The 19,929-nt window shown below is 49.4% G+C and overlaps 9 non-coding genes across 9 annotated transcripts; all 9 read right to left on the reverse strand.

Annotated features, from left to right (window-relative positions):
• Window positions 1-188: 188 nt before the first annotated feature.
• On the reverse strand, window positions 189-308 carry trnal-caa (transfer RNA leucine (anticodon CAA)). Its single transcript has 2 exons — window positions 271-308; window positions 189-234 (listed from the first exon to the last, which is right to left on the reverse strand). It is a non-coding gene; the product is annotated as a tRNA-Leu (tRNA).
• A 1,823-nt stretch (window positions 309-2,131) lies between these two features.
• trnal-caa (transfer RNA leucine (anticodon CAA)) lies at window positions 2,132-2,251 on the reverse strand. Its single transcript has 2 exons — window positions 2,214-2,251; window positions 2,132-2,177 (listed from the first exon to the last, which is right to left on the reverse strand). It is a non-coding gene; the product is annotated as a tRNA-Leu (tRNA).
• Window positions 2,252-4,070: 1,819 nt separating this feature from the next.
• On the reverse strand, window positions 4,071-4,190 carry trnal-caa (transfer RNA leucine (anticodon CAA)). Its single transcript has 2 exons — window positions 4,153-4,190; window positions 4,071-4,116 (listed from the first exon to the last, which is right to left on the reverse strand). It is a non-coding gene; the product is annotated as a tRNA-Leu (tRNA).
• A 1,847-nt stretch (window positions 4,191-6,037) lies between these two features.
• On the reverse strand, window positions 6,038-6,157 carry trnal-caa (transfer RNA leucine (anticodon CAA)). The gene is made up of 2 exons: window positions 6,120-6,157; window positions 6,038-6,072 (listed from the first exon to the last, which is right to left on the reverse strand). It is a non-coding gene; the product is annotated as a tRNA-Leu (tRNA).
• Window positions 6,158-7,976: 1,819 nt separating this feature from the next.
• On the reverse strand, window positions 7,977-8,096 carry trnal-caa (transfer RNA leucine (anticodon CAA)). Its single transcript has 2 exons — window positions 8,059-8,096; window positions 7,977-8,022 (listed from the first exon to the last, which is right to left on the reverse strand). It is a non-coding gene; the product is annotated as a tRNA-Leu (tRNA).
• A 1,847-nt stretch (window positions 8,097-9,943) lies between these two features.
• On the reverse strand, window positions 9,944-10,063 carry trnaw-cca (transfer RNA tryptophan (anticodon CCA)). The gene is made up of 2 exons: window positions 10,026-10,063; window positions 9,944-9,989 (listed from the first exon to the last, which is right to left on the reverse strand). It is a non-coding gene; the product is annotated as a tRNA-Trp (tRNA).
• Window positions 10,064-11,888: 1,825 nt separating this feature from the next.
• On the reverse strand, window positions 11,889-12,008 carry trnal-caa (transfer RNA leucine (anticodon CAA)). Its single transcript has 2 exons — window positions 11,971-12,008; window positions 11,889-11,934 (listed from the first exon to the last, which is right to left on the reverse strand). It is a non-coding gene; the product is annotated as a tRNA-Leu (tRNA).
• Window positions 12,009-15,792: 3,784 nt separating this feature from the next.
• On the reverse strand, window positions 15,793-15,912 carry trnal-caa (transfer RNA leucine (anticodon CAA)). The gene is made up of 2 exons: window positions 15,875-15,912; window positions 15,793-15,838 (listed from the first exon to the last, which is right to left on the reverse strand). It is a non-coding gene; the product is annotated as a tRNA-Leu (tRNA).
• Window positions 15,913-19,179: 3,267 nt separating this feature from the next.
• trnal-caa (transfer RNA leucine (anticodon CAA)) lies at window positions 19,180-19,299 on the reverse strand. The gene is made up of 2 exons: window positions 19,262-19,299; window positions 19,180-19,225 (listed from the first exon to the last, which is right to left on the reverse strand). It is a non-coding gene; the product is annotated as a tRNA-Leu (tRNA).
• Between the last annotated feature and the right edge of the window lie 630 nt (window positions 19,300-19,929).

The raw sequence follows: 19,929 nt of genomic DNA on the forward strand, positions 1-19,929 counted from the left end.
GACTGAGTAAGATCATCCGGTGGGCACTTGCGGCTGAAGATTGTTGTAAAAGCCTCAGCCTTCTCTTTGATAGTGACAGGTTGGACTCTTCCATCTTTGTGAAGGGGGAGCGACTCCTCTCCAAGAAGCTGTGAAATGTGGGGGCAGTGTGTGGGTGTGGGAAGGTTTGTTTGGGGAAAAGGGAAGAATGTCAGGAGTGGGATTTGAACCCACGCCCCTAGAAAGGGACCAGAATTCACAAACCCAGATGCAGAGCAAGGACTAACACTCCTTGAGTCTGGCGCCTTAGACCACTCGGCCATCCTGACAAGCTGCGGCAGATCTCCTTCCAGATGTCTTTCTCACTCTGTACAATTAGTCACCTTGCTCTTGTGCAGACACAAAATGCAATTCCGCATTTCTGCAGCTCCCTTGCATTCACACTCAGCAACAATCCCTCATACACAGTCTCACTCTCGCACACACACACTCTCTCTCACATGCACACGCACACACACTCTCTATCTGTCTCTCACACACACACTCTCTCTCTCACATGCACGCACAAACACACTCTCTCCCTCTCATGCACACAAATTCTCCCTTTCTCTGTCTCTCTCACACACACACTCTCACTCACACACACACACTTCTCCCTCTTACACACACACACTATCTCACGCACACACTCTTTCTCACACACACCAACAAATTCTTCCTCTCTCTCTCTCAGACACACGCAAACACACTCGTGCAGACATACACATACAAATTCTCTCTCTCTCACACGCACCCACTCTCACTCACACACACACATACACGCACATACACACACACATTCTCTCTCTCTCGCACACACATTCTCTCTCTCTCAAACACACTCTCTCTCACACACACACATTCTTTCACTCTCTCACACACAAAGACACATGCACACTCTCTCTTACACACACACACGCACACTCTGTCTCTCTCACACACATACACACTCTGTCTCTCTCAAACACACCTACAAATTCTCCCTCTCTGTTTCTCACACACACACATGCCCACACACTCATATACACACTCACACCCTCTCTCTCTCAAACACACATATACACATACATACTCTCTCTCACACACACTCTCACTCACACACACGCAGACAGACACAAACACACACTCTCAGACACATACTCACACACATTCTCTCACTCTCACACACACAAACACACACATGTACACGCTGCCTCTCTTGCGCTCACACACACACATGCACTCTCTCTCACACACACACACGCTAACATACACACTCTCTCTCCTTCACACAAACACACACTCTCTCTCTCACACACACGCCCACAGGCACACACAATCTCACACACACACACACACACACACACACACACCTCTCTCTCTCACACACACACACACACACTCTCTCTCACACGCACACAAACACATGCTAACACACACACGCTCTCTCCTTCACACACACACACAAACACACACACACTCACAGGCACACACACAATCTTTATCTCTCACACACACACACACACAATCTCTCTCTCTCACACACACACACAAACACAATCAGGTCAGGAGCTGAGTGACCCTGGGGGAAGCCAAACTGGGTGTCACTGAGCAGGTGCTGCTTGATCGCACTGTTGGAGAGCCCTTCCATCACTTTACCGAGGATTGGGAACAGATGGATGGGAGAGGAATTGGCTGAGTTGGATTTGTCCTGCTTTTTATGTCCAGGACATACCTGGATAATTTCCCACATGGCCAGGTCGATCCCAGTGTTGTCACTGTCCTGGGAGAACTTGGCTGGAGGAAGGGCATGTTGTGGAGTAGCAGCCTTCAGGAGCAGTGCCAGAGCACAGAGCCTTTGCAGTGTCCAGTGTCTCTTGATCTGACACGGAGTGAATGGAATTGTTGGAAGAATGGTGTCTGTGATGGTGGGGAGCACAGGGGGAGACTGAGTAAGATCATCCGGTGGGCACTTGCGGCTGAAGATTGTTGTAAAAGCCTCAGCCTTCTCTTTGATAGTGACAGGTTGGACTCTTCCATCTTTGTGAAGGGGGAGCGACTCCTCTCCAAGAAGCTGTGAAATGTGGGGGCAGTGTGTGGGTGTGGGAAGGTTTGTTTGGGGAAAAGGGAAGAATGTCAGGAGTGGGATTTGAACCCACGCCCCTAGAAAGGGACCAGAATTCACAAACCCAGATGCAGAGCAAGGACTAACACTCCTTGAGTCTGGCGCCTTAGACCACTCGGCCATCCTGACAAGCTGCGGCAGATCTCCTTCCAGATGTCTTTCTCACTCTGTACAATTAGTCACCTTGCTCTTGTGCAGACACAAAATGCAATTCCGCATTTCTGCAGCTCCCTTGCATTCACACTCAGCAACAATCCCTCATACACAGTCTCACTCTCGCACACACACACTCTCTCTCACATGCACACGCACACACACTCTCTATCTGTCTCTCACACACACACTCTCTCTCTCACATGCACGCACAAACACACTCTCTCCCTCTCATGCACACAAATTCTCCCTTTCTCTGTCTCTCTCACACACACACTCTCACTCACACACACACACTTCTCCCTCTTACACACACACACTATCTCACGCACACACTCTTTCTCACACACACCAACAAATTCTTCCTCTCTCTCTCTCAGACACACGCAAACACACTCGTGCAGACATACACATACAAATTCTCTCTCTCTCACACGCACCCACTCTCACTCACACACACACATACACGCACATACACACACACATTCTCTCTCTCTCGCACACACATTCTCTCTCTCTCAAACACACTCTCTCTCACACACACACATTCTTTCACTCTCTCACACACAAAGACACATGCACACTCTCTCTTACACACACACACGCACACTCTGTCTCTCTCACACACATACACACTCTGTCTCTCTCAAACACACCTACAAATTCTCCCTCTCTGTTTCTCACACACACACATGCCCACACACTCATATACACACTCACACCCTCTCTCTCTCAAACACACATATACACATACATACTCTCTCTCACACACACTCTCACTCACACACACGCAGACAGACACAAACACACACTCTCAGACACATACTCACACACATTCTCTCACTCTCACACACACAAACACACACATGTACACGCTGCCTCTCTTGCGCTCACACACACACATGCACTCTCTCTCACACACACACACGCTAACATACACACTCTCTCTCCTTCACACAAACACACACTCTCTCTCTCACACACACGCCCACAGGCACACACAATCTCACACACACACACACACACACACACACACACCTCTCTCTCTCACACACACACACACTCTCTCTCACACGCACACAAACACATGCTAACACACACACGCTCTCTCCTTCACACACACACACAAACACACACACACTCACAGGCACACACACAATCTTTATCTCTCACACACACACACACACAATCTCTCTCTCTCACACACACACACAAACTCAATCAGGTCAGGAGCTGAGTGACCCTGGGGGAAGCCAAACTGGGTGTCACTGAGCAGGTGCTGCTTGATCGCACTGTTGGAGAGCCCTTCCATCACTTTACCGAGGATTGGGAACAGATGGATGGGAGAGGAATTGGCTGAGTTGGATTTGTCCTGCTTTTTATGTCCAGGACATACCTGGATAATTTCCCACATGGCCAGGTCGATCCCAGTGTTGTCACTGTCCTGGGAGAACTTGGCTGGAGGAAGGGCATGTTGTGGAGTAGCAGCCTTCAGGAGCAGTGCCAGAGCACAGAGCCTTTGCAGTGTCCAGTGTCTCTTGATCTGACACGGAGTGAATGGAATTGTTGGAAGAATGGTGTCTGTGATGGTGGGGAGCACAGGGGGAGACTGAGGAAGATCATCCGGTGGGCACTTGCGGCTGAAGATTGTTGTAAAAGCCTCAGCCTTCTCTTTGATAGTGACAGGTTGGACTCTTCCATCTTTGTGAAGGGGGAGCGACTCCACTCCAAGAAGCTGTGAAATGTGGGGGCAGTGTGTGGGTGTGGGAAGGTTTGTTTGGGGAAAAGGGAAGAATGTCAGGAGTGGGATTTGAACCCACGCCCCTAGAAAGGGACCAGAATTCACAAGCCCAGATGCAGAGCAAGGACTAACACTCCTTGAGTCTGGCGCCTTAGACCACTCAGCCATCCTGACAAGCTGCTGCAGATCTCCTTCCTGATGTCTTTCTCACTCTGTACAATTAGTCACCTTGCTCTTGTGCAGACACAAAATGCAATTCCGCATTTCTGCAGCTCCCTTGCATTCACACTCAGCAACAATCCCTCATACACAGTCTCACTCTCGCACACACACACTCTCTCTCACATGCACACGCACACACACTCTCTATCTGTCTCTCACACACACACTCTCTCTCTCACATGCACGCACAAACACACTCTCTCCCTCTCATGCACACAAATTCTCCCTTTCTCTGTCTCTCTCACACACACACTCTCACTCACACACACACACTTCTCCCTCTTACACACACACAGACACACGCACTCTCTCACACACACATTATCTCACACACACACTCTTTCTCACACACACCAACAAATTCTTCCTCTGTCTCTCTCAGACACACGCAAACACACTCTTGCAGACATACACATACAAATTCTCTCTCTCTCACACGCACCCACTCTCACTCACACACACACATACACGCACATACACACACACAATCTCTCTCTCGCACACACATTCTCTCTCTCTCAAACACACTCTCTCTCACACACACACATTCTTTCACTCTCTCACACACAAAGACACATGCACACTCTCTCTTACACACACACACGCACACTCTGTCTCTCTCACACACATACACACTCTGTCTCTCTCAAACACACCTACAAATTCTCCCTCTCTGTTTCTCACACACACACATGCCCACACACTCATATACACACTCACACCCTCTCTCTCTCAAACACACATATACACATACATACTCTCTCTCACACACACTCTCACTCACACACACGCAGACAGACACAAACACACACTCTCAGACACATACTCACACACATTCTCTCACTCTCACACACACAAACACACACATGTACACGCTGCCTCTCTTGCGCTCACACACACACATGCACTCTCTCTCACACACACACACGCTAACATACACACTCTCTCTCCTTCACACAAACACACACTCTCTCTCTCACACACACGCCCACAGGCACACACAATCTCACACACACACACACACACACACACACACACCTCTCTCTCTCACACACACACACACACACTCTCTCTCACACGCACACAAACACATGCTAACACACACACGCTCTCTCCTTCACACACACACACAAACACACACACACTCACAGGCACACACACAATCTTTATCTCTCACACACACACACACACAATCTCTCTCTCTCACACACACACACAAACACAATCAGGTCAGGAGCTGAGTGACCCTGGGGGAAGCCAAACTGGGTGTCACTGAGCAGGTGCTGCTTGATCGCACTGTTGGAGAGCCCTTCCATCACTTTACCGAGGATTGGGAACAGATGGATGGGAGAGGAATTGGCTGAGTTGGATTTGTCCTGCTTTTTATGTCCAGGACATACCTGGATAATTTCCCACATGGCCAGGTCGATCCCAGTGTTGTCACTGTCCTGGGAGAACTTGGCTGGAGGAAGGGCATGTTGTGGAGTAGCAGCCTTCAGGAGCAGTGCCAGAGCACAGAGCCTTTGCAGTGTCCAGTGTCTCTTGATCTGACACGGAGTGAATGGAATTGTTGGAAGAATGGTGTCTGTGATGGTGGGGAGCACAGGGGGAGACTGAGTAAGATCATCCGGTGGGCACTTGCGGCTGAAGATTGTTGTAAAAGCCTCAGCCTTCTCTTTGATAGTGACAGGTTGGACTCTTCCATCTTTGTGAAGGGGGAGCGACTCCTCTCCAAGAAGCTGTGAAATGTGGGGGCAGTGTGTGGGTGTGGGAAGGTTTGTTTGGGGAAAAGGGAAGAATGTCAGGAGTGGGATTTGAACCCACGCCCCTAGAAAGGGACCATAATTCACAAACCCAGATGCAGAGCAAGGACTAACACTCCTTGAGTCTGGCGCCTTAGACCACTCGGCCATCCTGACAAGCTGCGGCAGATCTCCTTCCAGATGTCTTTCTCACTCTGTACAATTAGTCACCTTGCTCTTGTGCAGACACAAAATGCAATTCCGCATTTCTGCAGCTCCCTTGCATTCACACTCAGCAACAATCCCTCATACACAGTCTCACTCTCGCACACACACACTCTCTCTCACATGCACACGCACACACACTCTCTATCTGTCTCTCACACACACACTCTCTCTCTCACATGCACGCACAAACACACTCTCTCCCTCTCATGCACACAAATTCTCCCTTTCTCTGTCTCTCTCACACACACACTCTCACTCACACACACACACTTCTCCCTCTTACACACACACACTATCTCACGCACACACTCTTTCTCACACACACCAACAAATTCTTCCTCTCTCTCTCTCAGACACACGCAAACACACTCGTGCAGACATACACATACAAATTCTCTCTCTCTCACACGCACCCACTCTCACTCACACACACACATACACGCACATACACACACACATTCTCTCTCTCTCGCACACACATTCTCTCTCTCTCAAACACACTCTCTCTCACACACACACATTCTTTCACTCTCTCACACACAAAGACACATGCACACTCTCTCTTACACACACACACGCACACTCTGTCTCTCTCACACACATACACACTCTGTCTCTCTCAAACACACCTACAAATTCTCCCTCTCTGTTTCTCACACACACACATGCCCACACACTCATATACACACTCACACCTTCTCTCTCTCAAACACACATATACACATACATACTCTCTCTCACACACACTCTCACTCACACACACGCAGACAGACACAAACACACACTCTCAGACACATACTCACACACATTCTCTCACTCTCACACACACAAACACACACATGTACACGCTGCCTCTCTTGCGCTCACACACACACATGCACTCTCTCTCACACACACACACGCTAACATACACACTCTCTCTCCTTCACACAAACACACACTCTCTCTCTCACACACACGCCCACAGGCACACACAATCTCACACACACACACACACACACACACACACACCTCTCTCTCTCACACACACACACACTCTCTCTCACACGCACACAAACACATGCTAACACACACACGCTCTCTCCTTCACACACACACACAAACACACACACACTCACAGGCACACACACAATCTTTATCTCTCACACACACACACACACAATCTCTCTCTCTCACACACACACACAAACACAATCAGGTCAGGAGCTGAGTGACCCTGGGGGAAGCCAAACTGGGTGTCACTGAGCAGGTGCTGCTTGATCGCACTGTTGGAGAGCCCTTCCATCACTTTACCGAGGATTGGGAACAGATGGATGGGAGAGGAATTGGCTGAGTTGGATTTGTCCTGCTTTTTATGTCCAGGACATACCTGGATAATTTCCCACATGGCCAGGTCGATCCCAGTGTTGTCACTGTCCTGGGAGAACTTGGCTGGAGGAAGGGCATGTTGTGGAGTAGCAGCCTTCAGGAGCAGTGCCAGAGCACAGAGCCTTTGCAGTGTCCAGTGTCTCTTGATCTGACACGGAGTGAATGGAATTGTTGGAAGAATGGTGTCTGTGATGGTGGGGAGCACAGGGGGAGACTGAGGAAGATCATCCGGTGGGCACTTGCGGCTGAAGATTGTTGTAAAAGCCTCAGCCTTCTCTTTGATAGTGACAGGTTGGACTCTTCCATCTTTGTAAAGGGGGAGCGACTCCACTCCAAGAAGCTGTGAAATGTGGGGGCAGTGTGTGGGTGTGGGAAGGTTTGTTTGGGGAAAAGGGAAGAATGTCAGGAGTGGGATTTGAACCCACGCCCCTAGAAAGGGACCAGAATTCACAAGCCCAGATGCAGAGCAAGGACTAACACTCCTTGAGTCTGGCGCCTTAGACCACTCAGCCATCCTGACAAGCTGCTGCAGATCTCCTTCCTGATGTCTTTCTCACTCTGTACAATTAGTCACCTTGCTCTTGTGCAGACACAAAATGCAATTCCGCATTTCTGCAGCTCCCTTGCATTCACACTCAGCAACAATCCCTCATACACAGTCTCACTCTCGCACACACACACTCTCTCTCACATGCACACGCACACACACTCTCTATCTGTCTCTCACACACACACTCTCTCTCTCACATGCACGCACAAACACACTCTCTCCCTCTCATGCACACAAATTCTCCCTTTCTCTGTCTCTCTCACACACACACTCTCACTCACACACACACACTTCTCCCTCTTACACACACACAGACACACGCACTCTCTCACACACACATTATCTCACACACACACTCTTTCTCACACACACCAACAAATTCTTCCTCTGTCTCTCTCAGACACACGCAAACACACTCTTGCAGACATACACATACAAATTCTCTCTCTCTCACACGCACCCACTCTCACTCACACACACACATACACGCACATACACACACACAATCTCTCTCTCGCACACACATTCTCTCTCTCTCAAACACACTCTCTCTCACACACACACATTCTTTCACTCTCTCACACACAAAGACACATGCACACTCTCTCTTACACACACACACGCACACTCTGTCTCTCTCACACACATACACACTCTGTCTCTCTCAAACACACCTACAAATTCTCCCTCTCTGTTTCTCACACACACACATGCCCACACACTCATATACACACTCACACCCTCTCTCTCTCAAACACACATATACACATACATACTCTCTCTCACACACACTCTCACTCACACACACGCAGACAGACACAAACACACACTCTCAGACACATACTCACACACATTCTCTCACTCTCACACACACAAACACACACATGTACACGCTGCCTCTCTTGCGCTCACACACACACATGCACTCTCTCTCACACACACACACGCTAACATACACACTCTCTCTCCTTCACACAAACACACACTCTCTCTCTCACACACACGCCCACAGGCACACACAATCTCACACACACACACACACACACACACACACACCTCTCTCTCTCACACACACACACACACACTCTCTCTCACACGCACACAAACACATGCTAACACACACACGCTCTCTCCTTCACACACACACACAAACACACACACACTCACAGGCACACACACAATCTTTATCTCTCACACACACACACACACAATCTCTCTCTCTCACACACACACACAAACACAATCAGGTCAGGAGCTGAGTGACCCTGGGGGAAGCCAAACTGGGTGTCACTGAGCAGGTGCTGCTTGATCGCACTGTTGGAGAGCCCTTCCATCACTTTACCGAGGATTGGGAACAGATGGATGGGAGAGGAATTGGCTGAGTTGGATTTGTCCTGCTTTTTATGTCCAGGACATACCTGGATAATTTCCCACATGGCCAGGTCGATCCCAGTGTTGTCACTGTCCTGGGAGAACTTGGCTGGAGGAAGGGCATGTTGTGGAGTAGCAGCCTTCAGGAGCAGTGCCAGAGCACAGAGCCTTTGCAGTGTCCAGTGTCTCTTGATCTGACACGGAGTGAATGGAATTGTTGGAAGAATGGTGTCTGTGATGGTGGGGAGCACAGGGGGAGACTGAGTAAGATCATCCGGTGGGCACTTGCGGCTGAAGATTGTTGTAAAAGCCTCAGCCTTCTCTTTGATAGTGACAGGTTGGACTCTTCCATCTTTGTGAAGGGGGAGCGACTCCTCTCCAAGAAGCTGTGAAATGTGGGGGCAGTGTGTGGGTGTGGGAAGGTTTGTTTGGGGAAAAGGGAAGAATGTCAGGAGTGGGATTTGAACCCACGCCCCTAGAAAGGGACCAGAATTCACAAGCCCAGATGCAGAGCAAGGACTAACACTCCTGGAGTTTGGCGCCTTAGACCACTCAGCCATCCTGACAAGCTGCTGCAGATCTCCTTCCAGATGTCTTTCTCACTCTGTACAATTAGTCACCTTGCTCTTCTGCAGACACAAAATGCAATTCCGCATTTCTGCAGCTCCCTTGCATTCACACTCAGCAACAATCCCTCATACACAGTCTCACTCTCGCACACACACACTCTCTCTCACATGCACACGCACACACACTCTCTATCTGTCTCTCACACACACACTCTCTCTCTCACATGCACGCACAAACACACTCTCTCCCTCTCATGCACACAAATTCTCCCTTTCTCTGTCTCTCTCACACACACACTCTCACTCACACACACACACTTCTCCCTCTTACACACACACACTATCTCACGCACACACTCTTTCTCACACACACCAACAAATTCTTCCTCTCTCTCTCTCAGACACACGCAAACACACTCTTGCAGACATACACATACAAATTCTCTCTCTCTCACACGCACCCACTCTCACTCACACACACACATACACGCACATACACACACACATTCTCTCTCTCTCGCACACACATTCTCTCTCTCTCAAACACACTCTCTCTCACACACACACATTCTTTCACTCTCTCACACACAAAGACACATGCACACTCTCTCTTACACACACACACGCACACTCTGTCTCTCTCACACACATACACACTCTGTCTCTCTCAAACACACCTACAAATTCTCCCTCTCTGTTTCTCACACACACACATGCCCACACACTCATATACACACTCACACCCTCTCTCTCTCAAACACACATATACACATACATACTCTCTCTCACACACACTCTCACTCACACACACGCAGACAGACACAAACACACACTCTCAGACACATACTCACACACATTCTCTCACTCTCACACACACAAACACACACATGTACACGCTGCCTCTCTTGCGCTCACACACACACATGCACTCTCTCTCACACACACACACGCTAACATACACACTCTCTCTCCTTCACACAAACACACACTCTCTCTCTCACACACACGCCCACAGGCACACACAATCTCACACACACACACACACACACACACACACACCTCTCTCTCTCACACACACACACACACACTCTCTCTCACACGCACACAAACACATGCTAACACACACACGCTCTCTCCTTCACACACACACACAAACACACACACACTCACAGGCACACACACAATCTTTATCTCTCACACACACACACACACACATTCTCTCTCTCTCACACACACACACAAACACAATCAGGTCAGGAGCTGAGTGACCCTGGGGGAAGCCAAACTGGGTGTCACTGAGCAGGTGCTGCTTGATCGCACTGTTGGAGAGCCCTTCCATCACTTTACCGAGGATTGGGAACAGATGGATGGGAGAGGAATTGGCTGAGTTGGATTTGTCCTGCTTTTTATGTCCAGGACATACCTGGATAATTTCCCACATGGCCAGGTCGATCCCAGTGTTGTCACTGTCCTGGGAGAACTTGGCTGGAGGAAGGGCATGTTGTGGAGTAGCAGCCTTCAGGAGCAGTGCCAGAGCACAGAGCCTTTGCAGTGTCCAGTGTCTCTTGATCTGACACGGAGTGAATGGAATTGTTGGAAGAATGGTGTCTGTGATGGTGGGGAGCACAGGGGGAGACTGAGTAAGATCATCCGGTGGGCACTTGCGGCTGAAGATTGTTGTAAAAGCCTCAGCCTTCTCTTTGATAGTGACAGGTTGGACTCTTCCATCTTTGTGAAGGGGGAGCGACTCCTCTCCAAGAAGCTGTGAAATGTGGGGGCAGTGTGTGGGTGTGGGAAGGTTTGTTTGGGGAAAAGGGAAGAATGTCAGGAGTGGGATTTGAACCCACGCCCCTAGAAAGGGACCAGAATTCACAAGCCCAGATGCAGAGCAAGGACTAACACTCCTTGAGTTTGGCGCCTTAGACCACTCAGCCATCCTGACAAGCTGCTGCAGATCTCCTTCCAGATGTCTTTCTCACTCTGTACAATTAGTCACCTTGCTCTTGTGCAGACACAAAATGCAATTCCGCATTTCTGCAGCTCCCTTGCATTCACACTCAGCAACAATCCCTCATACACAGTCTCACTCTCGCACACACACACTCTCTCTCACATGCACACGCACACACACTCTCTATCTGTCTCTCACACACACACTCTCTCTCTCACATGCACGCACAAACACACTCTCTCCCTCTCATGCACACAAATTCTCCCTTTCTCTGTCTCTCTCACACACACACTCTCACTCACACACACACACTTCTCCCTCTTACACACACACACTATCTCACGCACACACTCTTTCTCACACACACCAACAAATTCTTCCTCTCTCTCTCTCAGACACACGCAAACACACTCGTGCAGACATACACATACAAATTCTCTCTCTCTCACACGCACCCACTCTCACTCACACACACACATACACGCACATACACACACACATTCTCTCTCTCTCGCACACACATTCTCTCTCTCTCAAACACACTCTCTCTCACACACACACATTCTTTCACTCTCTCACACACAAAGACACATGCACACTCTCTCTTACACACACACACGCACACTCTGTCTCTCTCACACACATACACACTCTGTCTCTCTCAAACACACCTACAAATTCTCCCTCTCTGTTTCTCACACACACACATGCCCACACACTCATATACACACTCACACCCTCTCTCTCTCAAACACACATATACACATACATACTCTCTCTCACACACACTCTCACTCACACACACGCAGACAGACACAAACACACACTCTCAGACACATACTCACACACATTCTCTCACTCTCACACACACAAACACACACATGTACACGCTGCCTCTCTTGCGCTCACACACACACATGCACTCTCTCTCACACACACACACGCTAACATACACACTCTCTCTCCTTCACACAAACACACACTCTCTCTCTCACACACACGCCCACAGGCACACACAATCTCACACACACACACACACACACACACACACCTCTCTCTCTCACACACACACACACTCTCTCTCACACGCACACAAACACATGCTAACACACACACGCTCTCTCCTTCACACACACACACAAACACACACACACTCACAGGCACACACACAATCTTTATCTCTCACACACACACACACACAATCTCTCTCTCTCACACACACACACAAACACAATCAGGTCAGGAGCTGAGTGACCCTGGGGGAAGCCAAACTGGGTGTCACTGAGCAGGTGCTGCTTGATCGCACTGTTGGAGAGCCCTTCCATCACTTTACCGAGGATTGGGAACAGATGGATGGGAGAGGAATTGGCTGAGTTGGATTTGTCCTGCTTTTTATGTCCAGGACATACCTGGATAATTTCCCACATGGCCAGGTCGATCCCAGTGTTGTCACTGTCCTGGGAGAACTTGGCTGGAGGAAGGGCATGTTGTGGAGTAGCAGCCTTCAGGAGCAGTGCCAGAGCACAGAGCCTTTGCAGTGTCCAGTGTCTCTTGATCTGACACGGAGTGAATGGAATTGTTGGAAGAATGGTGTCTGTGATGGTGGGGAGCACAGGGGGAGACTGAGGAAGATCATCCGGTGGGCACTTGCGGCTGAAGATTGTTGTAAAAGCCTCAGCCTTCTCTTTGATAGTGACAGGTTGGACTCTTCCATCTTTGTGAAGGGGGAGCGACTCCACTCCAAGAAGCTGTGAAATGTGGGGGCAGTGTGTGGGTGTGGGAAGGTTTGTTTGGGGAAAAGGGAAGAATGTCAGGAGTGGGATCTGAACCCACGCCCCTAGAAAAGGACCAGAATTCACAAGCCCAGATGCAGAGCAAGGACTAACACACCTTGAATCTGGTGCCTCAGACCACACGGCCATCCTGACAAGCTGCGGCAAATCTCCTTCCAGATGTCTTTCTCACTCTGTACAATTAGTCACCTTGCTCTTGTGCAGACACAAAATGCAATTCCGCATTTCTGCAGCTCCCTTGCATTCACACTCAGCAACAATCCCTCATACACAGTCTCACTCTCGCACACACACACTCTCTCTCACATGCACACGCACACACACTCTCTATCTGTCTCTCACACACACACTCTCTCTCTCACATGCACGCACAAACACACTCTCTCCCTCTCATGCACACAAATTCTCCCTTTCTCTGTCTCTCTCACACACACACTCTCACTCACACACACACACTTCTCCCTCTTACACACACACAGACACACGCACTCTCTCACACACACATTATCTCACACACACACTCTTTCTCACACACACCAACAAATTCTTCCTCTGTCTCTCTCAGACACACGCAAACACACTCTTGCAGACATACACATACAAATTCTCTCTCTCTCACACGCACCCACTCTCACTCACACACACACATACACGCACATACACACACACAATCTCTCTCTCGCACACACATTCTCTCTCTCTCAAACACACTCTCTCTCACACACACACATTCTTTCACTCTCTCACACACAAAGACACATGCACACTCTCTCTTACACACACACACGCACACTCTGTCTCTCTCACACACATACACACTCTGTCTCTCTCAAACACACCTACAAATTCTCCCTCTCTGTTTCTCACACACACACATGCCCACACACTCATATACACACTCACACCCTCTCTCTCTCAAACACACATATACACATACATACTCTCTCTCACACACACTCTCACTCACACACACGCAGACAGACACAAACACACACTCTCAGACACATACTCACACACATTCTCTCACTCTCACACACACAAACACACACATGTACACGCTGCCTCTCTTGCGCTCACACACACACATGCACTCTCTCTCACACACACACACGCTAACATACACACTCTCTCTCCTTCACACAAACACACACTCTCTCTCTCACACACACGCCCACAGGCACACACAATCTCACACACACACACACACACACACACACACACCTCTCTCTCTCACACACACACACACACACTCTCTCTCACACGCACACAAACACATGCTAACACACACACGCTCTCTCCTTCACACACACACACAAACACACACACACTCACAGGCACACACACAATCTTTATCTCTCACACACACACACACACAATCTCTCTCTCTCACACACACACACAAACACAATCAGGTCAGGAGCTGAGTGACCCTGGGGGAAGCCAAACTGGGTGTCACTGAGCAGGTGCTGCTTGATCGCACTGTTGGAGAGCCCTTCCATCACTTTACCGAGGATTGGGAACAGATGGATGGGAGAGGAATTGGCTGAGTTGGATTTGTCCTGCTTTTTATGTCCAGGACATACCTGGATAATTTCCCACATGGCCAGGTCGATCCCAGTGTTGTCACTGTCCTGGGAGAACTTGGCTGGAGGAAGGGCATGTTGTGGAGTAGCAGCCTTCAGGAGCAGTGCCAGAGCACAGAGCCTTTGCAGTGTCCAGTGTCTCTTGATCTGACACGGAGTGAATGGAATTGTTGGAAGAATGGTGTCTGTGATGGTGGGGAGCACAGGGGGAGACGGAGTAAGATCATCCGGTGGGCACTTGCGGCTGAAGATTGTTGTAAAAGCCTCAGCCTTCTCTTTGATAGTGACAGGTTGGACTCTTCCATCTTTGTGAAGGGGGAGCGACTCCTCTCCAAGAAGCTGTGAAATGTGGGGGCAGTGTGTGGGTGTGGGAAGGTTTGTTTGGGGAAAAGGGAAGAATGTCAGGAGTGGGATTTGAACCCACGCCCCTAGAAAGGGACCAGAATTCACAAACCCAGATGCAGAGCAAGGACTAACACTCCTTGAGTCTGGCGCCTTAGACCACTCGGCCATCCTGACAAGCTGCGGCAGATCTCCTTCCAGATGTCTTTCTCACTCTGTACAATTAGTCACCTTGCTCTTGTGCAGACACAAAATGCAATTCCGCATTTCTGCAGCTCCCTTGCATTCACACTCAGCAACAATCCCTCATACACAGTCTCACTCTCGCACACACACACTCTCTCTCACATGCACACGCACACACACTCTCTATCTGTCTCTCACACACACACTCTCTCTCTCACATGCACGCACAAACACACTCTCTCCCTCTCATACACACAAATTCTCCCTTTCTCTGTCTCTCTCACACACACACTCTCACTCACACACACACAGACAGACACAAACACACACTCTCAGACACATACTCACACACATTCTCTCACTCTCACACACACAAACACACACACGTACACGCTGCCTCTCTTGCGCTCACACACACACATGCACTCTCTCTCACACACACACACGCTAACATACACACTCTCTCTCCTTCACACAAACACACACTCTCTCTCTCACACACACGCCCACAGGCACACACAATCACACACACACACACACCTCTCTCTCTCACACACACACACACACTCTCTCTCACACGCACACAAACACATGCTAACACACACACGCTCTCTCCTTCACACACACACACAAACGCACACACACTCACAGGCACACACACAATCTTTATCTCTCTCACACACACACACACAATCTCTCTCTCTCACACACACACACAAACACAATCAGGTCAGGAGCTGAGTGACCCTGGGGGAAGCCAAACTGGGTGTCACTGAGCAGGTGCTGCTTGATCGCACTGTTGGAGAGCCCTTCCATCACTTTACCGAGGATTGGGAACAGATGGATGGGAGAGGAATTGGCTGAGTTGGATTTGTCCTGCTTTTTATGTCCAGGACATACCTGGATAATTTCCCACATGGCCAGGTCGATCCCAGTGTTGTCACTGTCCTGGGAGAACTTGGCTGGAGGAAGGGCATGTTGAGGAGTAGCAGCCTTCAGGAGCAGTGCCAGAGCACAGAGCCTTTGCAGTGTCCAGTGTCTCTTGATCTGACACGGAGTGAATGGAATTGTTGGAAGAATGGTGTCTGTGATGGTGGGGAGCACAGGGGGAGACTGAGTAAGATCATCCGGTGGGCACTTGCGGCTGAAGATTGTTGTAAAAGCCTCAGCCTTCTCTTTGCAAGTGACAGGTTGGACTCTTCCATCTTTGTGAAGGGGGAGCGACTCCTCTCCAAGAAGCTGTGAAATGTGGGGGCAGTGTGTGGGTGTGGGAAGGTTTGTTTGGGGAAAAGGGAAGAATGTCAGGAGTTGGATTTGAACCCACGCCGCTAGAAAGGGACCAGAATTCACAAGCCCAGATGCAGAGCAAGGACTAACACACCTTGAATCTGGTGCCTTAGACCACGCGGCCATCCTGACAAGCTGCGGCAGATCTCCTTCCAGATGTCTTTCTCACTCTGTACAATTAGTCACCTTGCTCTTGTGCAGACACAAAATGCAATTCCGCATTTCTGCAGCTCCCTTGCATTCACACTCAGCAACAATCCCTCATACACAGTCTCACTCTCGCACACACACACTCTCTCTCACATGCACACGCACACACACTCTCTATCTGTCTCTCACACACACTCTCTCTCTCTCACATGCACGCACAAACACACTCTCTCCCTCTCATACACACAAATTCTCCCTTTCTCTGTCTCTCTCACACACACACTCTCACTCACACACACACACTTCTCCCTCTTACACACACACAGACACACGCACTCTCTCACACACACACTATCTCACACACACACTCTTTCTCACACACACCAACAAATTCTTCCTCTCTCTCTCTCAGACACACGCAAACACACTCTTGCAGACATACACATACAAATTCTCTCTCTCTCACACGCACCCACTCTCACTCACACACACACATACACGCACATACACACACACAATCTCGCTCTCGCACACACATTCTCTCTCTCTCAAACACACTCTCTCTCACACACACACATTCTTTCACTCTCTCACACACAAAGACACATGCACACTCTCTCTTACACACACACACGCACACTCTGTCTCTCTCACACACATACACACTCTGTCTCTCTCAAACACACCTACAAATTCTCCCTCTCTGTTTCTCACACACACACATGCCCACACACTCATATACACACTCACACCCTCTCTCTCTCAAACACACATATACACATACATACTCTCTCTCACACACACTCTCACTCACACACACGCAGACAGACACAAACACACACTCTCAGACACATACTCACACACATTCTCTCACTCTCACACAAACACACACGTACACGGTGCCTCTCTTGCGCTCACACACACACATGCACTCTCTCTCACACACACACACGCCAACATACACACTCTCTCTCCTTCACACAAACACACACTCTCTCTCTCACACACACGCCCACAGGCACACACAATCTCACACACACACACACACACACACACACACACACCTCTCTCTCTCACACACACACACACTCTCTCTCACACGCACACAAACACATGCTAACACACACACGCTCTCTCCTTCACACACACACACAAACACACACACACTCACAGGCACACACACAATCTTTATCTCTCTCACACACACACACACAATCTCTCTCTCTCACACACACACACAAACACAATCAGGTCAGGAGCTGAGTGACCCTGGGGGAAGCCAAACTGGGTGTCACTGAGCAGGTGCTGCTTGATAGCACTGTTGGTGAGCCCTTCCATCACTTTACCGAGGATTGGGAACAGATGGATGGGAGAGGAATTGGCTGAGTTGGATTTGTCCTGCTTTTTATGTCCAGGACATACCTGGATAATTTCCCACATGGCCAGGTCGATCCCAGTGTTGTCACTGTCCTGGGAGAACTTGGCTGGAGGAAGGGCATGTTGTGGAGTAGCAGCCTTCAGGATCAGTGCCAGAGCACAGAGCCTTTGCAGTGTCCAGTGTCTCTTGATCTGACACGGAGTGAATGGAATTGTTGGAAGAATGGTGTCTGTGATGGTGGGGAGCACAGGGGGAGACTGAGTAAGATCATCCGGTGGGCACTTGCGGCTGAAGATTGTTGTAAAAGCCTCAGCCTTCTCTTTGATAGTGACAGGTTGGACTCTTCCATCTTTGTGAAGGGGGAGCGACTCCTCTCCAAGAAGCTGTGAAATGTGGGGGCAGTGTGTGGGTGTGGGAAGGTTTGTTTGGGGAAAAGGGAAGAAAGTCAGGAGTGGGATTTGAACCCACGCCCCTAGAAAGGGACCAGAATTCACAAGCCCAGATGCAGGGCAAGGACTAACACTCCTTGAGTCTGGCGCCTTAGACCACTCGGCCATCCTGACAAGCTGCTGCCGATCTCCTTCCAGATGTCTTTCTCACTCTGTACAATTAGTCACCTTGCTCTTCTGCAGACACAAAATGAAATTCCGCATTTCTGCAGCTCCCTTGCATTCACACTCAGCAACAATCCCTCATACACAGTCTCACTCTCGCACACACACACTCTCTCTCACATGCACACGCACACACACTCTCTATCTGTCTCTCACACACACACTCTCTCTCTCACATGCACGCACAAACACACTCTCTCCCTCTCATGCACACAAATTCTCCCTTTCTCTGTCTCTCTCACACACACACTCTCACTCACACACACACACTTCTCCCTCTTACACACACACACTATCTCACGCACACACTCTTTCTCACACACACCAACAAATTCTTCCTCTCTCTCTCTCAGACACACGCAAACACACTCTTGCAGACATACACATACAAATTCTCTCTCTCTCACACGCACCCACTCTCACTCACACACACACATACACGCACATACACACACACATTCTCTCTCTCTCGGACACACATTCTCTCTCTCTCAAACACACTCTCTCTCACACACACACATTCTTTCACTCTCTCATACACAAAGACACATGCACACTCTCTCTTACGCACACACACGC

Source organism: Chiloscyllium punctatum, chromosome 17, assembly GCF_047496795.1.
Source record: "Chiloscyllium punctatum isolate Juve2018m chromosome 17, sChiPun1.3, whole genome shotgun sequence".
NCBI lineage: Eukaryota > Metazoa > Chordata > Chondrichthyes > Orectolobiformes > Hemiscylliidae > Chiloscyllium > Chiloscyllium punctatum.